General features: G+C 37.3%; 1 long non-coding RNA gene across 1 annotated transcript; it reads left to right on the top strand.

Moving 5' to 3' along the window:
- Nucleotides 1-7,073: 7,073 nt before the first annotated feature.
- On the top strand, nt 7,074-7,539 carry LOC135154142 (uncharacterized). Its single transcript, XR_010293559.1, has 2 exons — nt 7,074-7,163; nt 7,507-7,539. It is a non-coding gene; the product is annotated as an uncharacterized LOC135154142 (long non-coding RNA).
- The last annotated feature ends 14,663 nt before the right edge of the window (nt 7,540-22,202 follow it).

A 22,202-nucleotide genomic window follows, 5' to 3' on the forward strand; every position in this document is an offset into this window, starting at 1 on the left:
AGCATGCGCAAAATGGTCTGAAAAGCAGGCATGGTGCGAGATTCAAAATCGCTAGCTCAGCAGCCACCTACGGCACCTGCGCCCAACTACACGCTGGGCTAAGAAAGATCCCGTAATTTGTTTTCACACTGCCAAAATATCTGCGACCTTTGAAAAATTATTGTAATTTGGACAAGTACCTACTATATTTAGCAGGTATTTTCTTTGAGGGATATTACGCGTTATTTGCTTTCACACTACCTGGTATTTTGTGATCAGGTTAGATCAGCGCAAATTTCCTGATCAGAAAATATGTGGAACTGATGAACTTCGAGGTGGTCTGAAACCACCTATTGGGTATTTTAACTAGGCATAGATAAGTTCTCATAAATTGATGGGTATTTTGGTGATTGAGCTGATATGAAAGCACCTATATTCCTCCATACCATGCAGCACTTGACCCAGGTTAAGTGAATGGATACGAGCTTCTACAAATTTCTTAGAAAAAAACCTGTATCAGTAGGTGGTTTCAGACCGCCTCGAAGTTCGCCAGTTCCAGGTATTCTCTGATCGGGAAATTTACCCCGATCAGAAAATACCAGGTATTTTGGCGGTGTGAAAGCAAACTACGCGTAATATCCCCGAAAGAAAATACCCGATAAATAGTAGGTACTTGGCGAAATTACGAGAACTTTCGCGGGGATTTTTCCAAGGTTGTGGGTATTTTGGCGGTCTGAAAGCAAATTACGGGAACTTTTAGCCCAGCGTGTCGTTGGGTGCGGCGCCGTGCATGGGTTGCTGCTGGGCTAGTGATTTTGAATTTCGCGCCTTGCTGCTTATCAGACCATACTGCGCATGCTCGTAACTTCAGGAACTTATCCCGAAGGGTATGTTTCAGGGCGGTGTGAATGCAGGAATAATTAATGGGTATTTTTCAGCCTAAAAAAGTTCTCGTAATTTAACGGGGATTCTTGTGATCGAGGCGGTTTGAAACCACCTAGTGTCCTATAGCTTAGTGGGGTAATATAGGTGCACCGAACAGGGTATGCACATGAATTCAAATTTAAATTTAAAATCTTATGATCTTTCAAATGGGAAGTACACCCTGATAGTATGTTAATTTTAATTCATAAAAACAGAAAAAAATGAGAAAAATATTGTGCAGGTTTAATGAAATTCTGTCAAAGACTAATATATTTATGAATTTTTTTGTTTCGATTTTGTGACGTCACAGACGAGCAGATCCTCCACATCAAGTGATGTAATAAGAAAAAAAGTGATTTAAAGGTATTGTTTAACTTTGTGAGCAGCCGATTTAAAAAATTCTCAAACCAAGATGAAACATGTGTACAAGTGCATGTATTAGAACTAATAAACCCTGAAAACAACCATTATTGAGAATGAAAAGCTAAAACTTCAAGGCGAACCCCGATTTTGTAAATAGGCATCTAATAGACGGCTAAATAGTACACATAAGTGTATGGGATGAAATTAAGATGGTGTTTTCGGTCACTTTATATTTCAATTTTTGAAGCACTAAATAATTATTTTCGAACGCAATTTTTTCTGGGCTTCATTTTTGTAACATAACACAGACACAGGTGACAAGTGTGACCTTCTAGCTCAGATTTTTTTAAAGTCAAATCAATGTTAGCCAATCACTTTAATTATGCAGTGGATATATGAGACTACACATCATTTTATAGGCCTACCCCTTTCTTCAGAAAAATATCTGTATTCATCTTACTCCATTAAACAATTTGAATTCATGGAATTGATATTGTCAGACATGATGTATGCGGAAGCTGCTTGCATATGACATTACAATTTTTTAAAAAGTAATCATAACTCTCTCTCTTATTCTTTATTTGATTTTCATCAAATCCTCACCAATATTTTTTCGTAATTTTTCTGCTTTTATTATAACCCAACTTATTGTCAGGGTGAACTTCCCCTTTAAGATACTATTATGAATTCAGAGTTTGATTGGTCACAGCTGATCTGGATTTATGTTGAATCCATGAAATGAAGAGTGTGCTATTGCGAATAGGTGGTTTCAAACCGCCTCGATCACAAGAATCCCGATGGAATTACGAGAACTTTTTCAGGCTATAAGATACTTGTTAATTATTTTCACATTTACACAGCACCGAAACATGTACCATGCGGGATAAGTTCCTGAAGTTACAAGCATGTGGAGTATGGTCTGATAAGCAAGCAAGGCATGAGATTCAAAATCGCTAGCTCAGCAGCCACCCATGGCGCCGCACCCAACTACACGCTGGGCTAAGAGTTCCCGAAATTTGCCTCCACACTGCCAAGACACCTACGACCTTGGAAAAATCCCTGCCAAAGTTCTCGTTATTTGGACAAGTACCTACTATTCAGTGGGTTTTTTTTTTGGCAGATTACACTTAATTTGCTTTCACATTTCTATAATTACCTGGTATTTTCTGATCAGGGTAAATTTCCTGATCAGAAAATACCTCAGAAAAGAACTTCGAGGCGGTCTGAAACCACCTAATGATACCTTTGAAGTGAGGGAGAGAGAAGGGGGGGGGGGGGCAGAAGAAACGAGCGCAGGTGTTGAACGGAAGGACAAAAAGTACTTTGGAATGCTGTGTATAGATAAGGGAACACCTGTGAACCAGATACTATGTAATAAATAAGATAGGAATCGGGATGTTATTTGCAAATTGTGGTGCGGTGTAGTTCTGGGGAGCATGTCATTTCGATGAAACAAAATAGTCAGTAATTATACCAGCAACTGTTATAGGCTACTGAAGACCTTGCATCTGATTGGTTCAGAACAATTCATTGGTGAAAAATCATGGACACTATATTTCGTGAAACACCCCCCCTCCCTGTTCACCCTTTTCTAATGGATTGTCCTACCTGGGGAGTTTATCATGGAAATTCAGTGATTTTTACTGGCAACTGTTATAGGCTACTGAAGTTCTTGCATCTGATTGGTTCAGTGCAAATTCATTGGTGAAAATCATGGACGCTATACTTTGTGAAACACATCCCCCCTTCACCCTTTAAAAAATGGATAGCCCTGGGGAGTTTATCATGAAAATTCAGTAATTTTTACCGTAGGTCCATGTTTTTACTGACAACTGTTATAGGCTACTGAAGTTCTTGCCTCTGATTGGCTCAGAACAAATTTGTCAGTGAAAAATCATTGACAAGAGGCTTCGTGAAGCAGCCCCCCCCCCCCCTCTGTGCAGTGGGTTGCAAATATTTGTGAATACAAGATTAATTATCAAACAGGTATTTTATCTGTTTGCCTTGTAACTACTGTGAAAATATTTCTGAAAATATCTACTATTCTTTCAGGCTGATTTATGAAAGTAAGTGGGCATGATGTTGTTTAAGAAAATGGTTATTTATTTCTTAAACTGGATGAAATTAACAAATAAATACATCTATGTTTGTCTTATAACCTGATATGTCTGAAATACCTTTTTTGAGGCCGCTTTAGGAAAGTAAATGGACCTTATGTCATTTTCAGGTTTTCTTGATATTGATATTGTATACTCTTTCACCACACTGCTCTCTAGTGGGATCAGCTTTCCGAGCATTGATTGTATTTCAGAAAAAATGCACATTTCCCCTGGTATTGAGTTTGAAACATGAAGAGAAACATTTAACCTGACAAGCTAGATGCTCCCTGTAAAGCGATGCTCCCTCATAAAATGGTGTTTTCTCATCAGCCCCTTGTAAACTCAATCTTGAGGTTACTGAACAATGCTACTGGAGAAACTGGGATGGTTGAAATTTCCTTCATCAGTCTTGTGATGCCGTCTGCAGTAATTAGCAGACATTTTGGAAGTGGTCACACTTTCGCTTGTCTTACGAGATTGTAAGACACCGTTCTCACTACTAGGGACAGTGATTTTCCGTTTCAAAAAATTGCCTTTTCCGTTTCAGAAAATCTCAAATTCCGTTTCAGCATGTCAGAAAACGGAAATTCCGTTTCCCCATAGACTTTGTACACACGGAAAAGTGACAATTCCGTTTACACATTGAATAGCAAAATCACAACACGTACCGTACACTCGCACTGGTCAAAATTTGTATCTGCTACTGTACCAACAACACAATAGAATCCGTTCTAATCGGATCTATGCGGGTGCATAGAATATTTTTCCAACCCCATATAAGCATGCATATACATCCTCACCTTTCACATTATTTCACGGTGAAATGATATTTCATCGATAATTTTGGGGTTTTTTGGACATCGTTATCATCAGTCAACGGCTTTTGCCAATCCGCCATTTTGGATTATTTTAAGACCACGATTTCGTGCTGTTACATCTTCAAACATAGTGGGCAGCAACACACGACCGTGTAGTGAACGATATGTGTGCATGTGCATGTGAAGCCCAACCCGGCCGGCTGGCCGGGTACGGGTGCGGGGTACAATCGAGTGTGCTGATGTCGAGTGCAGTCACAATGTGTGAATTGTCATGAAAGTAGCGAAGTGAGATCGTGTTTTCTGGGGTTTTGTGGCCATTTAATATTCTCATTTTGTTGTGATTTTGGAGTAATTTCTGTTGCTATTTTGTGTATTTTGAGGGAAAATACGTTTTCCTTGATTTTCCGTTTGAAATGCCACTTTCCGTTTCAAAAGGCCCTTTCCGTGAATTCCGTCCGTTTTCCGCGATCGCGGAAAATCACTGTCCCTATACTACCTTCCTAAAACGAGTTTAATGTGAATGAGAACGGTCGAAGCGGTCTTGGAAGCAATCTTCCGAACCGGTTCGGAAAACCGCCTCGCGATGTAGTTTTGAGAATCGCTTTGCGTCGCTAAACTGGTTTTAGCGTGAGTGAGGATACAACCGTTCTTCGGGAAGCGATCTTCACACATTTGAGCGCGCTACTCCACACACTGTGTAGAATGCCTATGCTGCGGTTTCAAATTTTGCGCAAAACGTGTCACCCCACTGAGAGCGTTCCCGTAGCAACAAGATCGCTTTACGTGAAGTGATTTTGAAAACCACGTTAGTGTGTAAAAAATGGGAATGCTAGCAAAGCGATCTTCCAAACTGGTTTCCTGAACTGGTTTCCAGTAAACTGGTTTTGGAAAGTGTATTGAAAACGGGCTCTTACCGGTATACAGCTTCAAAGCAATCAAACCAAATTGATAGTAGACCAAGTGGGTTTTTTTTTAGCCCAAGTGGTAAATTAGACATGTAAGAAGTAGACCAACTGCTGGTAGCCAAAGTGAATATAAATTGATGAGGACAGGGTTTCTTGAATCTTTGAGATTAATCTCAAGGAAGATTGCTCAGGCTTTGAGCTTAGTCTGCAGGCACAGACCCTTGATTTTTGCAATTCTCATTGTGCATAATGCAGAGTCTGAAATTGTGAGACTAGATTCACTATGTACTGTGGCTGGCTCATTTGACACTGACAGAGTCTTTGGAGTCTAGTCTTCACTCTATACCTGTCATTGGTCAGAGTGTCAAATACGAGTCTGCGCATGCAGACTACTTTGAGGTTGATATTGAACACAGTCGGGCTGATGGAGAAGCACTATTATATGCTTTTCACACTGTACTTTTTTTCCTTAACCCGGGAAATTGGTGGGGCTAAGGGGGGCCTTAGCCCCACCAATTTCCCGGGGTTAAGCTTAGCCCACTTCGTTTTCACACTACGTTTTAGCAAAGTGGGCTAGCATGGTAAATAGTACGGTACTATCTGGCCCTGCAAAAAAGCAGGGTTAGCCGGCTTATTGTGGTGCTTGCACCACAATTGCGGTGCTAAGAGATGCAGTGTGAAACGAAACAGGGCTAAGCAAAAGTGGGGCTAAGCATTAGCCAATCACAGAAGTAGAAATTGCACGTTAATCGCACTCTGTATGGTAAAATCATCAATATTTATGAGCTGTGGGATAGTCCGGGGTTAAGGTGTTAACCCCGGCTAAGCAGATAGTATGGGGTTTTCCAAACAAATTACTACAAACATCCAGATCGAGACTACCCCTTTCTGAGATTACCCTCCTGATAATCTTCATCGAAAGGGCATGTTAACTGATATAGGGAAAACCCCCATTTTCAAATGAATAATTACTGGTAAAATATAAATAAAGCTGTGAAGTAAAAAACCAAACAAACCCTTTTTAGTGAGTTGTTTGTCTGCACTAAATCATAAAGTTTAGGATTACTGAAAGGGTAAGACCGAAAAATTACTGCATTATCATAGCATTACCTTAAGAAGCACCTTGTGCGGTTAAGATAATGATCATGATGAAAATAGAACTATATAGGGCATTGAACCTTTCAAAAGGTCTCAATGCACATCAGGAAAATAAAGGAGAAAAGATGAGGCTGTTGGTATTGCTGTTATTATCAGTTAAATCAATTTCTTTTCAATGCAGATTTGAATTGCACAGTCAAAGGTATAACCTGTTGAAAGCTTGCAAAAACAAATTGAGTTTCGTCCATGCTTTCCATTTGAATACGAGAAAGTGTTATGCAGTTTTATTGTAAAAAAGGCTCATAATATTTAAACATAAATGGGGCATGTGCATTAGAAAATTGATAATTTGTGCCCAAGAGGAGGACACTACCTAAAACCTGGATGAGCTGCTTTAAGTATAGATGTGTACACAAGTAATACTAAGTATTCCCTGATTCAAATGTTCCTATTTTTCCTCCAGAAAATGGATCTTTTGAGACTCTTGGGCCTTGTTGCATAAATACACTTAAAAATGTTGGGCAACATACTGTTCACAACAATTGGTTAAAACTATATCCAATTGCGGGTAGTTTTGAACCAATAATGTGCACTTGGGTGAAAACTACTCAGTATTGGTTGAAAACTACCCAAAGTTGGATGATTTTCTAAACCAATTGTTGTGTGGACAGTATGTTGCCCAACGTTTTTAGAGTGTACTGTTGTATTAATCCAATAAAAGTCAATCAGAATCAAGGATTCCAAGTTTAGTTACTGTTGTACTGCACTTTTACCATAAGAGCAAGTTTTATGCAACTGGGCCCTAACCTGCCTAAAAGACGGCTGTTGTCTGAACGTACCAAGATTCCCAATGCTGAATGTTCATTTATTCTGTTTTTTTTTCTCTCCAGAAAATGACAGTTTTGAAGCCCCCAGTATCTGCCATCCAAACCCCCGTCAAAGCAGAAGCACCGAAATTCCCCTTTGAAGATCTTTCGGTAAGTTCATCATGTAGACTCTGTTTCAATAATATTGTAAAGGCAAATTGCAAGACAAGTGAAAAGGTGCTTTAAAAGCCTGATTGAGTTCGAAGCTCTAAAAGCTTTAAAGCTTTAAAAGTCCTGATTGAGTTAGACTTTCATTACTGAGCAAACTTAACACAAAATATTTAAAAAAAAAGGATATAAATGTTTTCAAGAACCTCACATACACTATTCAGTATGAGAATCTAATAAATATGTACTTCTCATTGTTTTCTATAGACGATCTTGATTGGATATTATTTGGAATGTGCCTTGTCACATATTTCCATTGCAATATTTCTCTGTTTTCTCCTAGCAGCATTCAAGCAGTGCCCAACCAACAGTTCCACGTGAGTATATTTTGAGTAGCATTTTTGATATTTCTCAAAACATTCCTTGCAAATATAACTGTTACCTGTAGCAGCTCAGCCCCCCCCCCCCCAGTGAACAGTATCTCCTCTCTTTAAAATGTATATTTTGTTGTAGAATATCAGTTTGTGTTCTGTTTCATCTGAATCAAATTGATGGTAGACCATAGGAATTTAATCCTTGTGCTATCATTTTTTGCATAAAGCTTTATAATCTAGCCACAGTGTACTTGTGGCATGAGGCTTTCACATCCATTTTACATTAGTGTGATTTATATGCTATCAATGAAAGTGATGCTATTATAAAATTAAGTCGTGGAAAACCTCAACGTTAGCAAGTCAACGCAGAAACTCCACTGTATTCCCCTTTTCTTACTCACTCCCAAAATGCATCGGTCACAGATCAGATCAGGACTAATCGATCCGCTTTATATAAAACCCAGCTTGCATTTACACTCATACTGCTTAAATCAAACATTGGACAAGAGAAGACATGTTTGATTTGACTTTTGGTTTGAGTTTGTTTACTCTGTGGTTCGGCTGTTTTAGGTCGGGCTTGAATATAGCAAAATTCCTTCTCTCAGTGTAATGTGAAAGGGGTCTATGACAGGAAGCATAAAAATAGAGTTTTATGTTTAAGACTAGTCGGGCATCGTAAAATAGCTCGCCCACTCTCGCTGGCTGCTCACCGTGGTCATCCCTTTTTGCATGCTTCATGATGATGATAGTAACGTCATCGTCGTTGCCCTATGGGGAAAGGAGATACCTTCCATTCTATTTTTATCCACCATCTCTAAATTTACCCGTTATGTGGTTTTGCGAGAGTAATTTGTCGCCGACCAGCTGATGCATATATGAATCTCATTTTTCGATTCCCCAAACTGGTATTTGGAAGGCAGTGTAAAGATCAGCAACCGATCAAAAGAGAATACAAAAACAATATTTCATTAGTGGAGCATTTGTAATCAAGAGACTCCAAATCTCTGGTGTCTCACTGTAATGTAGAGAATTCGATGATTAACATGCTGGTTTCAGAATCACTGTCATAAAACTATTAAAAAGGCCATCACTTGTGTTGATAATTCATTATCAGATGCGGTGCCTCTTTGTAATACATCATCAACCTATTGACATGTACCGTAATTCATTATTCTGATAATCTTCTAGAATGTATATTATTTATGTCATAACATAAAAGCATGGAGGTGGTCCATGATAAAATATACAATTGTTATATAAATGATGGTTTGTATAAATGAATAATTTGATATGTTGTACAATTCAGCTTATAATAATCCATCTCATAGGGCTTAATGATACACAGGTGATACAAAATATGCTCCCTTGCAAAGATTCTTTCATGATTATGGGTCTAAATAATATACTGCTTGCAGGTTTACCTTTGAAAAGTTAAATCATTCTAAAAGACATTGTGTATTATAAATTAATTGAATCTATAAAAGAAAAATCTTGAACCATCAAAATTTCTGAATGAAATTTGTAAGAGAGAAGTTTGACCCGGGAGGAAGTAAAGGTCAACCTGTGCTATACCTGTCCAAACTGTTGAAGAATTATGATTGAAATCACTGCTGCATTCATTTGACTTGTATGTATGTAGTTCTGCAAAGTCGCCTTTCAAACCACTTTTTTTTTGCAGTTCATATTGGGGTGTTAAAAAATGTTTATAATTATGATCAACAAAAAATTTATCTTAATGTCTTTGAAACCATGTTTCTCGGGTAAACAAGTGTTAATAAACATAATGCAGCCATAATCTTTTCTACGGGTTAACGATGATTGGCTTTTCCCATACCTTCATAATAATTTTCTTTTAACTCCCTTCATACATTAAAGCCCCCATCACACTTATTCCGAATCAAGCAGAATTGGCCTGAATGAAAGGACTATTGTTTGACCACCAGTTGGTCATTTAAATCTACTTTGAACACCGTTCAAAAATATCCCTCGAATGTTTAGAACAAGACCAAAGCCTTCGGGACGGCCAAAAGAAATGACAAAAATATTTCGAATGCACTCAGAATGCAGTCAGGATATTTAGAATGCCCTTAGAATGTCCAAGAACGTAGCACGAATTATCAATCTGACTCCATTGCAGTTCATTTTGACTAGTGTATGATGATACACGTGGTTAATTTACTGAATTTCAACTCCAGTTTGGTGAATTCATAAGTTCCCCCAAAAAATTTCTAGATTTTTTGAATATTTTTTTCTTTCCAGCTTCTGCTTGATTCCTGCTGATTCCGAATAAGTGTGATGGGGGCTTTAAGGTGGTTTCAAACCACCTTAATCACAAGAATCCCTGTTAAATTACGAGAACTTTTTTCATGCTAAAAATACCCATTAATTACTTTTGCATTCGCACCGCCCTGAAACATGCCTTTCGGGATAAGTTCCCTTAGTTACGAGCATGCGCAGTATGGTCTGATAAGCAAGCAAAGTGCAAGATTCAAAATCGCTAGCTCAGCAGCCACCCACGGCACCCACACCCAAGTACACGCTGGGCTGAGAGTTCCTGTAATTTGTTTTCACATTGCCAAAATACCTGCGACCTTGGAAAAATCTCGGCGAAAGTTCTCGTAATTTTGGACAAGTACCTACTATTTAGCGGTTATTTTGCTTTCTCACTGCCAAAATTTCCAATAATTTTCTGATCGGGTAGATCAGGGCAAATTTCCTTATCAGAAAGTACCTGGAATTGACAACTTTCAAGGCGGTCTGAAACCACCTTAAGTGAGGTTGTTGGAAGGAGATATATACATGTATCCATTTTATGTTGATTGCTAATCTGCTCCTTGAAACCAGGAGTTGAATCTGGGCCCCGTCTTACAAAGAGTTGCGATTGATCCGATCAATCACAACTATGGAAAGCCAGCAACGTCAACATCTAAAATGCATGTTTGTTCAAAAAATTCTAGATATGAATGTATATCCATAAATTCAATGATTCAATGAATTTGGTGTGATCCCCTTTGTTTACAAAGGACATTTTGAAAATTTCTTGTAGAAAAAATTGACACTGATGGATTACCATAGAGTTACGACTGATTGTATCAATCGTAACTCTTTGTAAGACAGGCCTCAGATTTGCTTTAGCTAATATCGATCTATTGTAAAATTGCAACTGAATATTTGCCATTGATTGCAAATATTTTCTTGCAACAGCTCCTTAGATTGATATTGATTTCCTGCACACCAAGTTTACATTGACAGTTCATATGATGGTTTATCGCTTGTATTCTATCAATCGCACTGCGTTTTCATGGGATCTTGAACACAATACATGTAATTATGTATGGGGATGTAGTCATGTATACAGATTTATATTTCAATACAGCCTGCATATTTGTAAGTGAACACAAGAGGGCAGTGTTCCCAGTTAAAAAGCTCTGAACTGTCAAATTACCATTAGTGGCTTGGGGGGAAAACACAAAAGATTATCATTTGATAAATTTGATATTAAATGAGGAAAGTTTAAAGTTTATATGCAGTTCTTGAAATAATTTTGTGAGTGTTCTATAGTTCTGATTCCGTTATTATCCATTTATCTCATCAATGAAGATGCCTTTTTATGAACATATTGTTTATGATATGGGGTGGATAGCAATATTGTGATAAGTTATGATTTTGAGAAATGAGGTAGTATTGGTGATTCTGGAGAAGAGGAGGGCACATTCTTAGCAGTTTACTGACAGTAAAAGCTGCAAAATATAAATAACCATCAGAGTTAACACTTTGATATCTTTTTAAGATTACTCATTTTAGTGTTAAAGGGCAAGTTCACCCTGAAGAAAACTTTGTTGTAAAAATAGCAGAAAAAACAATAAAAAATATTGGTGAAGGTTTGAGGAAAATCCGTTAAAGATTAAGAAAGTTATTAGAGTTCAAAGTTTTGTATTTGTGACGTCATAAATGAGCAGCTGCCCCATATGTTATGTAATATAAAATGCATGAATTTCAAATTTTGTATGGTTCCTGATGACTTAATTTTGTTTTCTATTCATGATCGGGTGTGAAATGATTTGTCTATTGATATACAAAAGGTACAGTGAAAACCATTTTCAATTTTCTGAGAAAATGACATTTCATTGATTTTTTACAATTCGCTATGTAGGATTGCGGCTCGCATATGACGTCACAAATCAAGTAATTGAAATTCTAATAACTTTTTAATTCTTTGATGAATTTTTCTCAAACCTTCAGCAGTATTTTTTATTATTTTTTCTACTATTTTTACAATAAACTTTTTGTCAGGGTGAACTTCCCCTTTAAGTACAAAATTATGTGTTTGACATTTAATTTGAGATATTTGGGGCGTAAAGATATTTTTGATGGAAATCTATTCATTGCCATATTTATACTTCTGACATTTTTTTTTGTCTCTCATGTCTCAGTTGCTCCCTCAAAAATGTGAGTTATGAATTTACATTTGATGGAATTATGTTTATTATCAGAGGAAATGGGAACTTAAATGCATGCTCTCTAATCTTCTAAAGTTTGTTCCAAGTTAGTTCTTTTATTGCTTTGTATCACTTGTACTCTCCTTTTCTCTCTCTATTTCTTCTTCCTGTTCAATTATTTAATTTTATTTAAATGTCGATGATGCTTGAGAGATAAAATGACGCGGTCTAGATGTAAAAATCACAGGCCTTGGCCTTTTAGCATATTCAGAGAATACAATCACTGTCCCAATAGAATCTTGATATTGACTTTCATCTCTTGAGAGCCAAAAGGGTGTTAGTGCATGTACACGGAGTTCGCGGCCTCCTGGACCCGACCGACCGACCAATATGATGTCGTATTGATGGGAAGGGTGTTATAGCATCAGCCGGAGGAACTCAAGAACGAATGGTTGATCAACGAAAGATCGATTCCACGAAATGAAACGTTACGAAAGCCGCGCCTACCAGCCATTCATTCACGGTTTCTGTGCAGACTGGCTTGTCACATCCAAAGACTGATTAAAATTGGTATTGATTTTCAGATTGGGTTGGCATGGCAAGCTTGAGTGGTCTCTTTTAATCAGAAATAAATCATGCATTACATGGCAGATGAAAGCTGGATTTCGGCACTCTGCGTAATTAGACATTTGAGTGATTTGTTTGATCTTGACAGAGAAAATATTTATGGAAATTGATTTTTTTTTGGTATGATCGGTTATCATTGATACATTTGCATTCATGAGTTCTTAACATGTACTGGCAATGATATGAGCTGATCTATTTATTTAAAACAATCCTTAATGGATGACTATTATCATGTTCTAAAAATTCTTTAATAGAGCAATGCAAGTATACATTATAATGCATTGATATAGTTGAATCACTTTATTTTTGTTGATGGTAATCATTAGTATTAAATTGTGTTCTAAATATTCAGAAATGAAACAATTCAAGTACAGATCATAATGCATTTTATACTGAATATATGTTTTTGTTGATGATCATGTTGTGATACAGAGTATAAGCTTGACAAGTTACACCATGGTCATTAGTTTCCTGTTTCCTGTTTTGGGATTAAAGGATTAGGTTGATATTGATTGAGTTATTATACTCAGTAATAACAAGCAATATCGTTGGCCATTTAGTGCTCAAATTGCCCTTATAGATCATTATCAAGTGAGATTATTCTGGATTGCCTTGTATATTTTGTTCATTTAAATCTACCATAGCAGTTATATTTCACAATGTCCTCTAATAGTCGTTGATTTCGGCATTGTGTGTATCTAAGTTATTATCCTTTATTTTGAAATAAGACACAGTATTCAAATCAGTGCCATTGTCATGGCAACATATGTTTTAAGAAACAATTTCTCTGCCCCTTTAGTTTTTCTAGTTCTGACAAAGTTTGAGAGTTTTTTAGAAATAATCCTATTTTGATAATTTCAAATACCATATTTTGTGTCAACAATGTGAGTTGGAAATTTAAAGGTATTTGTAAACCATTTCTGACATAGTAGCATATGTTTGTAAAGACTGACAGTTTCTCTGAATGTCAGATGTGTGATACATCTCAAGCAAATCCCACTCAAGTGAGTAGCTTATCGTTATAGATCGATGTATTCTTCATAATATGCATATGCTCACATCATCCCTTTATTAAATGGGCAAACCAGCCTCCTGCCGGGTTAAGATTATTAACAAAGGGTTACGTGAGTCATGCTTGGGTATCATCGGCCGGTTAGGTTGAGTTGCGTTCAGGCCTGAACGTCTCACGTTTCATTCCATCCCCTGCTGCCGATGCCAAACAGGGAAAATCAAGCTTTTTTCTCTCTCTCTCTGAATTGCAATGGTGCGGGAGGATGCAGGGAAGAAATATGAGACGGGTTGCGAAGGGTAGAGAAAAGAGATAAAGAGGGGGATTAGAGAAGGTATGCTCACATCTGGAAGTTTAGGTATAAGTTGTCTCTCTGTTTTTTCTCCATTTTAACAATATCAACAATATCCATTAAATTCATGCATTGATCAATGCCAAGTGAATTCCTTGTCCTTGCAGGGCCAAATAATTTGCTCAAAACAACTGTTTATAACCCAATTTGTAATAACTTTGGCTTTAACAAATGGATATAATGTATCAAATCTTATTTTCCCTAAATGAATTTGTCCAGTATATTTGTGTTTATTTTTGTTTTTTTCTTTCTTTAAGAAGTGTTATTGATGGCCTGCCATAGTTAATCTGAATGTGGTTCAATAAGTAGTAGTGAAACTTTATAAATCATATTTTGATTTGAATTCCTAAAATTAATCATAATCCGTGCAATTAATAACCAATTTGCAGTTGATTAGTTGCTAGCCTGATACTTGCAAGAGATTATTGAAATTTTACTATCAGTTGCAAATTTGCAAGTGACATTTCCTTCTGATTGCAACTAAGATTACTTTGCAGCGAATTTTGTTTTGTCGAAACACCCCTGATCTCCTCTCCGTTGATCGGTGTAAAAACATCTGAAATGTGATGAAAATAAGATATAATTTGCAGATATGAAGCCATTGAAGGGAGCTATGGTGTGTGAGGGATTTCCCCCTATTTGATATTGCAGTTGTATGTCCTCCCTGGGCAGTCGCAATCTTTTATTTCAACATGATTGCAGAATGTAGGGCAATTTTTCACATTGTAGAATGCAGTGAAAAAAACATCTACTTGGATTCTGGGAAAGCAGTGACTTATCAGTCAGGAAAAAAAAAAAACACTGTAAAACAGTTGATTTTCTTCTAAAGGGTAATGAAATTAATAATATTTCCAGACTTTCTGTGAAAAAATTGAGAATCAAGAATTAAAAGTCAGGCAATTATGTCTGCACTCCCAGCTTAACTTCCAGGGGGGGGGGGGAGGGGGTGACAACGTAACCCTTTATAGGGGAACTAAGTAACTGACATTTACAGGTCAAGTCCACCCCAGAAATATGTTGCTTTAAATAAATGGAGAAAAATCAAACTAGCATAACGCTGAAAATTTCATCAAAATCGGATGTAAAATAAGAAAGTCACGACATCTTAAAATTTTGCTTATTATTCACAAAACAGTGACATGCAAATGAGACAGTCAATGATGTCCCGCACTCACTATTTCTTTTGTTTATTATTGTTTGAATTACACATAAGTTCATTTTTTACAGATTTGATAATAAGGGCCAACTTGACTGAACCATATAGTATTAAAATATGCTAATTCCACATGTTCAGGGAGGTATTAATCGTTGTATCACTTGACAATGAGGAGAAAATTAGAATATTTCATATTTCATATAATAAAATACAAAAGAAATAGTGAGTGGATGACGTCATCAGTCTCCTCATTGCATACCAGCCAGGATGTGCATAGAACTGTTTTGTGAAATTAAGCGAAACTTTAAAAAGGTCATAACTTTCTTATTTTACATCCGATTTTGATAAAATTTTCAGTGTTATGCTTGTTGGATTTTTTTTCTCATTTTATTCAAATCAACTTTTTGTTGGGGTGGACCTGTCCTTTAATTGGACTGTACTATTTCTTTAGGGCAGGGAATTTCAGCGAATCTCGCACATGTTCTGATTATCTTACTCACCGTAAAGCTAACCGCATATTTGCAAGTCATGTCTGCTCCTTGTCAATTTCTACTAATGACATTCAGAGTCGATATGTTTTGAGGTGGTGGTGGGGGAAGGGGGGGGGGGGGGTGTTGGCAAGGACTGGGGTGTTATCTCTGAATCATTTTTTTAATAACATAATCTGAATCATCCTCTTGTTTAAGTGCTGAAATGATACAAGACTAAATTTGTTATGCATGAGGACTGTTGCCCGGCTATTGTTTTGAGTGTGTGTGGATCTAAGTTTACGTTATCATCGTTCATCATTATCAACAAATTAATTTTGAATTTATGACCAATTATGAAGAAGCTTTTCAGACTTCATGAATAATAATACTGATCATGTTGAAGAATGTTAAATGACTTATTCCAGATTGAGAAGGGCTGATTTAGTTTATACCCCTTTCATAAACCCAATAAAACCCAATTATGCGGCTAATAGCAACATAATTTGGTCGTAAAATCAGAGGAGGACAAGAGTTATCCGCATTATTCTGATGCTGCTATTATCCGCATAATAGCGGCATCGGGACAAGATTTTGAGTTTATGAACGTATTTCCAAATAATGCGGATAATTGCCATGGTGCAGTCACAAGGTCACCCTTTTCCAACACAACCGCATCGGAGGGGGTGTGTCCAGTTGTCATGACGATTATCCGCCTTTTTCAGGACGGGCGCTCGTAAAAATAATGCGGATAATTTTCGGAGTTTGTGAACGCAATTTTTATTGAATTATCCGCATTACTCTTAGGCGGCTAATTGGAGGATAGGTTTTACAGAGCTTCCAAGTCTCCCGGATCCTGCGGGAGAATACTGGATTGCGATCCAATCTCCCGTTCTCCCGACCCCATGCCAAAATCTCCCGGATAATCAGGATTTTTAGCTGTCAAATTGTAAAATTCATACAAACGACTGTTTAACGAGTCTAGCATGTTCAACTCCCTAACACCCACGTGGAACCTCCTTAACACATTTTCATTTTACCCAGTAACTTCTACCAGTTTTTGTATAATCGTACATTGATTTCCCATGTAAATGAAGATAATTTTACTGAGCGACTGGTGAAGTAGTCTAACAAGCCATTTTATTTCCGGGTTCTGCAATGTGTGTGATGAAAACTCTTCAGCGGTACTCTATGCACATGGCCCCCGATGCGCCGGCATGGCTCCAGCCGGCCGCGCTGCGCCAGGAAGCTCCGAGAAGGAAAGTTCACGAGCACTGCGAGGCATTTTTCGTAAGCTTGCTTGCGCCTTATTCAAGCTGAAACTGTGGATCAACGATGGGATTAACAAGTGCATTACTTTTACACCTCGACTTTCAGTTTCAGGAATAATTTTATTGACAATCCTGAAGAATTAGAAGCAAAGTGGAGATTTTTTCGCCTACTTTCACTTGGGTTGATCGGATTCGAACATTTTCTCTTTTCGTGAGTGAGCTAGCCTGGCGCTGGCTGGCTGAGCTGTGCGAAGCACGCCCCGTCCCGATTCATCCACACTACAATCGCATCGCCAGTGACCATGGAGATCATGGAGATGGAGTCATCCAAGACCAAGACGACAAAATACTTGTCGAAGTATAAAGATACTTTTCAAGCAGAATGGGACTGTGTGACAATTTTCACAGGAATCCCTCAGAGACTAAATTAAACAGTCCACATATAATTTATAAAGCTCATTTACCATGACATGTTTACCACTACTGCAGCCCCGTCCCCCTCTGGCCAATTAAAGGTATTTTCATGTTGAATGCATTCTTTTATGAATTATTTAAAAAATCTACTGTAATGCCTGAAGTGTATATTTAGTCAATGACAATTCATGAATTCTCTCTAATGTGCATTTAATCTATCGGAATTTTTTTTTATGGTTTAGACAGCTGTCGGTTACTATCAAATGTTGTTTCTTAATGTGTTTTGCTACCCAAAACTCCCATCCGTGGGACAACGTTCCGCCGCTCTCTCACAAAATCATACCTCCGCGAAATCTACTGGATTCTATCATACCAATGTTGGCAGCTCTGGGTTTTATTTGGTTTATGAAAGGGGTATTAGATTCTGCATGAATTATGCACTTCCGTTGTTTAGACAGCTTGAAAAGTAATAAAATTTGTCATGTATTGATCAAGATAACTTTGTAGTGATATTACGAAAATGGTATTTGACCTTCAATGTGGGGTTATTTGCTGATCAAGAATTGTTAACTGAGCAAGGTAGGAAAGTGTATTGAAAACATAGCATTGTAGGAATAATTTAAGTTTCAATTTCCAAAAATGGGAAAAAGCTTCATGATCTGTCTATACCCAGTACCCACCCCGCCCCTACAGCCACTAACTCACCCCCCCCCCCCCCGTCTCAACCCCCATCCATCAATGATACAGCACTAGTGGTGAATTCACCATGCTAATTGAAGCATTGAGAAGTGACATTTGCTCATCCTTTCTGCCATCTTTCTACTCGTCAGTTCACCCCCAGAGACCTTTTACAAAGATCAAATACACAAAGAGTTGAATGAAAGATGTATACCCCTTTACCAAGTACTTCCAGATGCATAACTCAGGTTTCTCTCCCAACATCACACTCAATTATACCTTGATGTGGAATGCTACTGCTTGATAGCCTCCTCATATTTCTCCCATCTCCATGACTGTTGTGTTATCATTAGCCCGAAATTCTTGAGCTTCAAGCAGGGAGCTAGTAGCTCCATGCTTGAAGTATCTAAAGCAGATGAATCAAACACTTCTGGATGGAATGGTATCAAACCAAGAACTTCTATGACCGGTATTAACGTGATAAGTTGTTTATTTGAGGGGCGGTGATCCGGGGGGGGGGGGGGGGGGGCTGGGGGCACGGCCCCACTGACCCCCACTTTTTGAAGCACTGAAAAAGTGCCCTTTTATGCAAGAAAAGGAGGAGTACCCGTTATAGGTGTTTCCAAATGCCCTTTCTCGTATAAGTGCCATTTTCCCCCTAAAATGCCCCCTCGTGGACGTGTTTTGTGCCCTTTTCACCTGAGAAGGACCTGTTTTATGTGCCATATCTCAGATCAGTACCAAATTTTACCAAAATATTCCCCCACACGATCGTTTTCTGTGCCCCTTTCTCCTGAAAAGGACCCGTTTTATGTCTGAGCAAGTGTCCTTTTGCCATCTTATAGGTGCCCTTTCTGTTATCAGTTTTCCAAAAAGTTTATGCGTGCTGCCCCCCCCCCCACTTTCAACTTCGCTCCGCCGCTCCTGGTTTATATTGGTCAACTTTGCCGAAATTTTCTGAATATAATAATTCATACAGTACTTCTCATGCATGCCATGACAGATGTATCATTAATTTCTCTAATTGATTGTGTTTCTATAGAATAAAAATACAATACACCGTAGCACTTGTTGTCGTTGTCCATTCTAGAGTCAAACATGAAATCTGCCTCACAAAATTTCTCATATAAAATCCCTGAGCCCCTACCTTTTTTTTCTAATGGTGCACAATATCAAAGCTGATACCTTCAGTGCATCAGACAGTTGGAACAGTAATAGATGGTGTCTAATTTTTTGTTGTGATTTATGCACTCAACTAATATATTATCAGATATTTTTGCCATTAAATCAGCAATGGTAACAAGATTCATTATGGGGTTAATAATAATGATATGTTTTGTCGTTGCAGTTTTTACATGGTCTAATGAATAAAGGCCCCTTTTTTCTGTATTTTCCTCCGGTTTTGATGTCGTACTGTCAGTTTCTCTTTGTGTGTTCGGGCGGAGGTGAAGCCCGGCTGTACAAATAATCAGATCTGTTTCTCCATTTCATTCCTTCCTGTGCATAATGGTCTTCAAATAATTCGTTGGTTGTGTTCAAGCGGATATTTTCAAACCTATTAATCACAGTTTTCAGCAACGTTTAGCATGAAACATTCAATTTAAAGTTAAAGACAGTAGTTGCAGCAAACAGTTATTTCATGAGAAAGTCTTAAAAATCAAGGATAATTGCCAAAATATTATCATACATCTAGATCTGGTACATTAATACAACCTTATCTTTGTAAAATCATGAAATCTTAGCTCAAAATTGATAATTCTGATGATCACTAACACAGAAAAGCATATGGGGGACAGTGTATTGATATTGCATGGAAAAGTACCTGACATTTGATGGAGTTCCGTGCTTATTTTGCTCATTTCTCAGCAATTTTGCAGTGTCTTCCAGAGCTATTTTTGCTTTAAATTTTTTTAATTTATACATACAAACACTTTTCTGGTAATTTAATTCGATCCTGATCGAACTCATTTTGAGATTGTTACCGCAACTGGTATTTATCTTTAAGTGACATATCTTATTTTCTTCTTCTTTTGTTTTGCCTCTCTTTCGTTTTATTTTCCTCCACTTCCCCCTGTTTCCCCATCACCAACGCTTTGTTGGTAATTTCATTGTATTCTGTTCGAACTCATTTTGAGATCATTACAACTGGTATTTATCTTTAAGTGACATATATCTCACTGAAGTATTTCATTTTCTTCTCTCCCTCTTTCCTTTTTTACCTTCTCCCCATCTCCCAGGCAGAATCTTCTCTCACACACTCCTCTTGCCCTCTTCTTTCTCTTTTACTGTTCTCTTTGCTACTATTCATCTTTCCCTCGCTCTCCCCTTCTCTTCCCCCCCTCTCTCTAGAAATAAAGATCCCAATCCCAATTAGCTTGAAATGCTTTCCAGAGACACTGGCTGAGAAGATAACAATCATACTTTTAAATGAGAATCACTTTTAACCCGTCCCTACCGGACCACAATGCTCCCCAGTGGTTGCTTGTAATTGCCAACCTGATACCCGTAATCCAAACCTCTGGCTAAAAGCAGTCACATGATTTTCTTGCTTTGCCTCGCTCCTCCAAACACGATCTTGTGATTCACATTCGACTGTAATATGTGTAATTCATTTTTTGTCTGTCTGCGTGCAATTAATGAGAGGTTACGTTTAGTTCATGCGGGGGTGTTGAATTTTTTTGAAAAATGCTTCTAAGAATCCCCCCCCCCCCCACCTCAGAATTTTGAATATGGAAAATGATAGTAGTGTGGATTATGATATTCTGGGGTTAAGAATGATCAATTCAAACATGTAATTGATCTCAGAATGATACATCGATGTATGAGGCTGTCGCGTCTGATTTGAGATTTGCTTTCCCCAAAGATTTACTGCTGTTTCTCACCCGTTACATATGATATTCTCTAATTCCCATATACTTTGTAAGGGGAGCACTCAGTTGCTGTATGCAATGGGTTATGTGTGTAATTTATTTTTATGTTTTTGCATGTTCAGTTCATGTATCCAATTCTCTCCCCCTCTCGCTCTTACCCCCCCCCCCCCCCCCCCCGTGGTGACTGGCTTGTTCAGTGATGAAATCTCTTTGATGATAATAATATCGACATTTTGGTACATTAAAATCTAGTTATATATATACCATAGCACTTACAAATCAAATATCTATTATCTAAGATGAACAGAATAAAAAATCTATAGAAAAGGGAATAATCCAGAAAAATTATTCAGATGAAAAAAAAACATAACAAAAAACATAAAAACATAAGTACAGTGTGTGTAAACTAAATGATTTAAGACTCTGGGCCAAGAAGGATGTTGAAAACAAGAAGAATTGTACTTCTAGAAAGTTGCCATTTGTGAAGCAATCCATTTCAACTGACACTGGATATATGATTTCAATCCATGTGGGATAAGGAACAGAAGCCTAAAATATCTCAAATGATGTCATTTAAACTTCATGAAAGGGCTGTCTGTTATTATTTACTTGAAAGCGCAAATTATTCAAATAGATGACTAATAATGATAGATGCATCTATATTTTAACTAGATTTCATATTTCACAGTTATGATGATCATCCAACATTTTCATTGAGATATTCTGTTTGTATATTTAAAAGTAGAAAAGACAAAGTAGAAAAAATAGATGAAATTTTACAAAATAAAGTCTATGAAATCGGATGCTCTGTGTAATTTAAATGATGAGAATTTCAAATTAAAATTTGGCTTGTAAATTGTGATGTTTGGAAACAATTTTGTATAAAAAAAGTATAATTTTGTGTATTTTTGTCTTTCATAGTCATAAAGCTCTTTCTTTGGGAACTTTTTGATTTTGTTTATTTTTTAATTGTTTCTAGATATAGATTCACACATGATTATCTTATTGGCATAATTTGTAATTGTTTGTAGTCTATCAAATCAAAGAAGAAGTTTTACTAGTTTTTTGAATTTCAAATTGAAAATCAAAACTTATTTAAGGATTATGATTTGTATATAGATCTTAGAACAGGAGAGCGTTTCATCAACATTTTTGTCCGACATGTAGTCAGATCTGACATCTTTCCTTGATTCTGATTTGCTGAGAGGCCTTGTTACTATGGTAACTGTCGGATAAAATGGTACTTGTCAGATAAAACGTCCGACAAATCCTTTCATGAAACGCTACCCTGGTTTCCCCTTTTTAAAACACACTGTACATATTCAGAGACATGATTCTGAAAATGGTCAATTAATTTTCAGATTGCATCACACCTACACAGTCTT

This window comes from Lytechinus pictus, chromosome 5 (genome assembly GCF_037042905.1).
Source record: "Lytechinus pictus isolate F3 Inbred chromosome 5, Lp3.0, whole genome shotgun sequence".
Classification (NCBI taxonomy): Eukaryota; Metazoa; Echinodermata; class Echinoidea; order Temnopleuroida; family Toxopneustidae; genus Lytechinus; species Lytechinus pictus.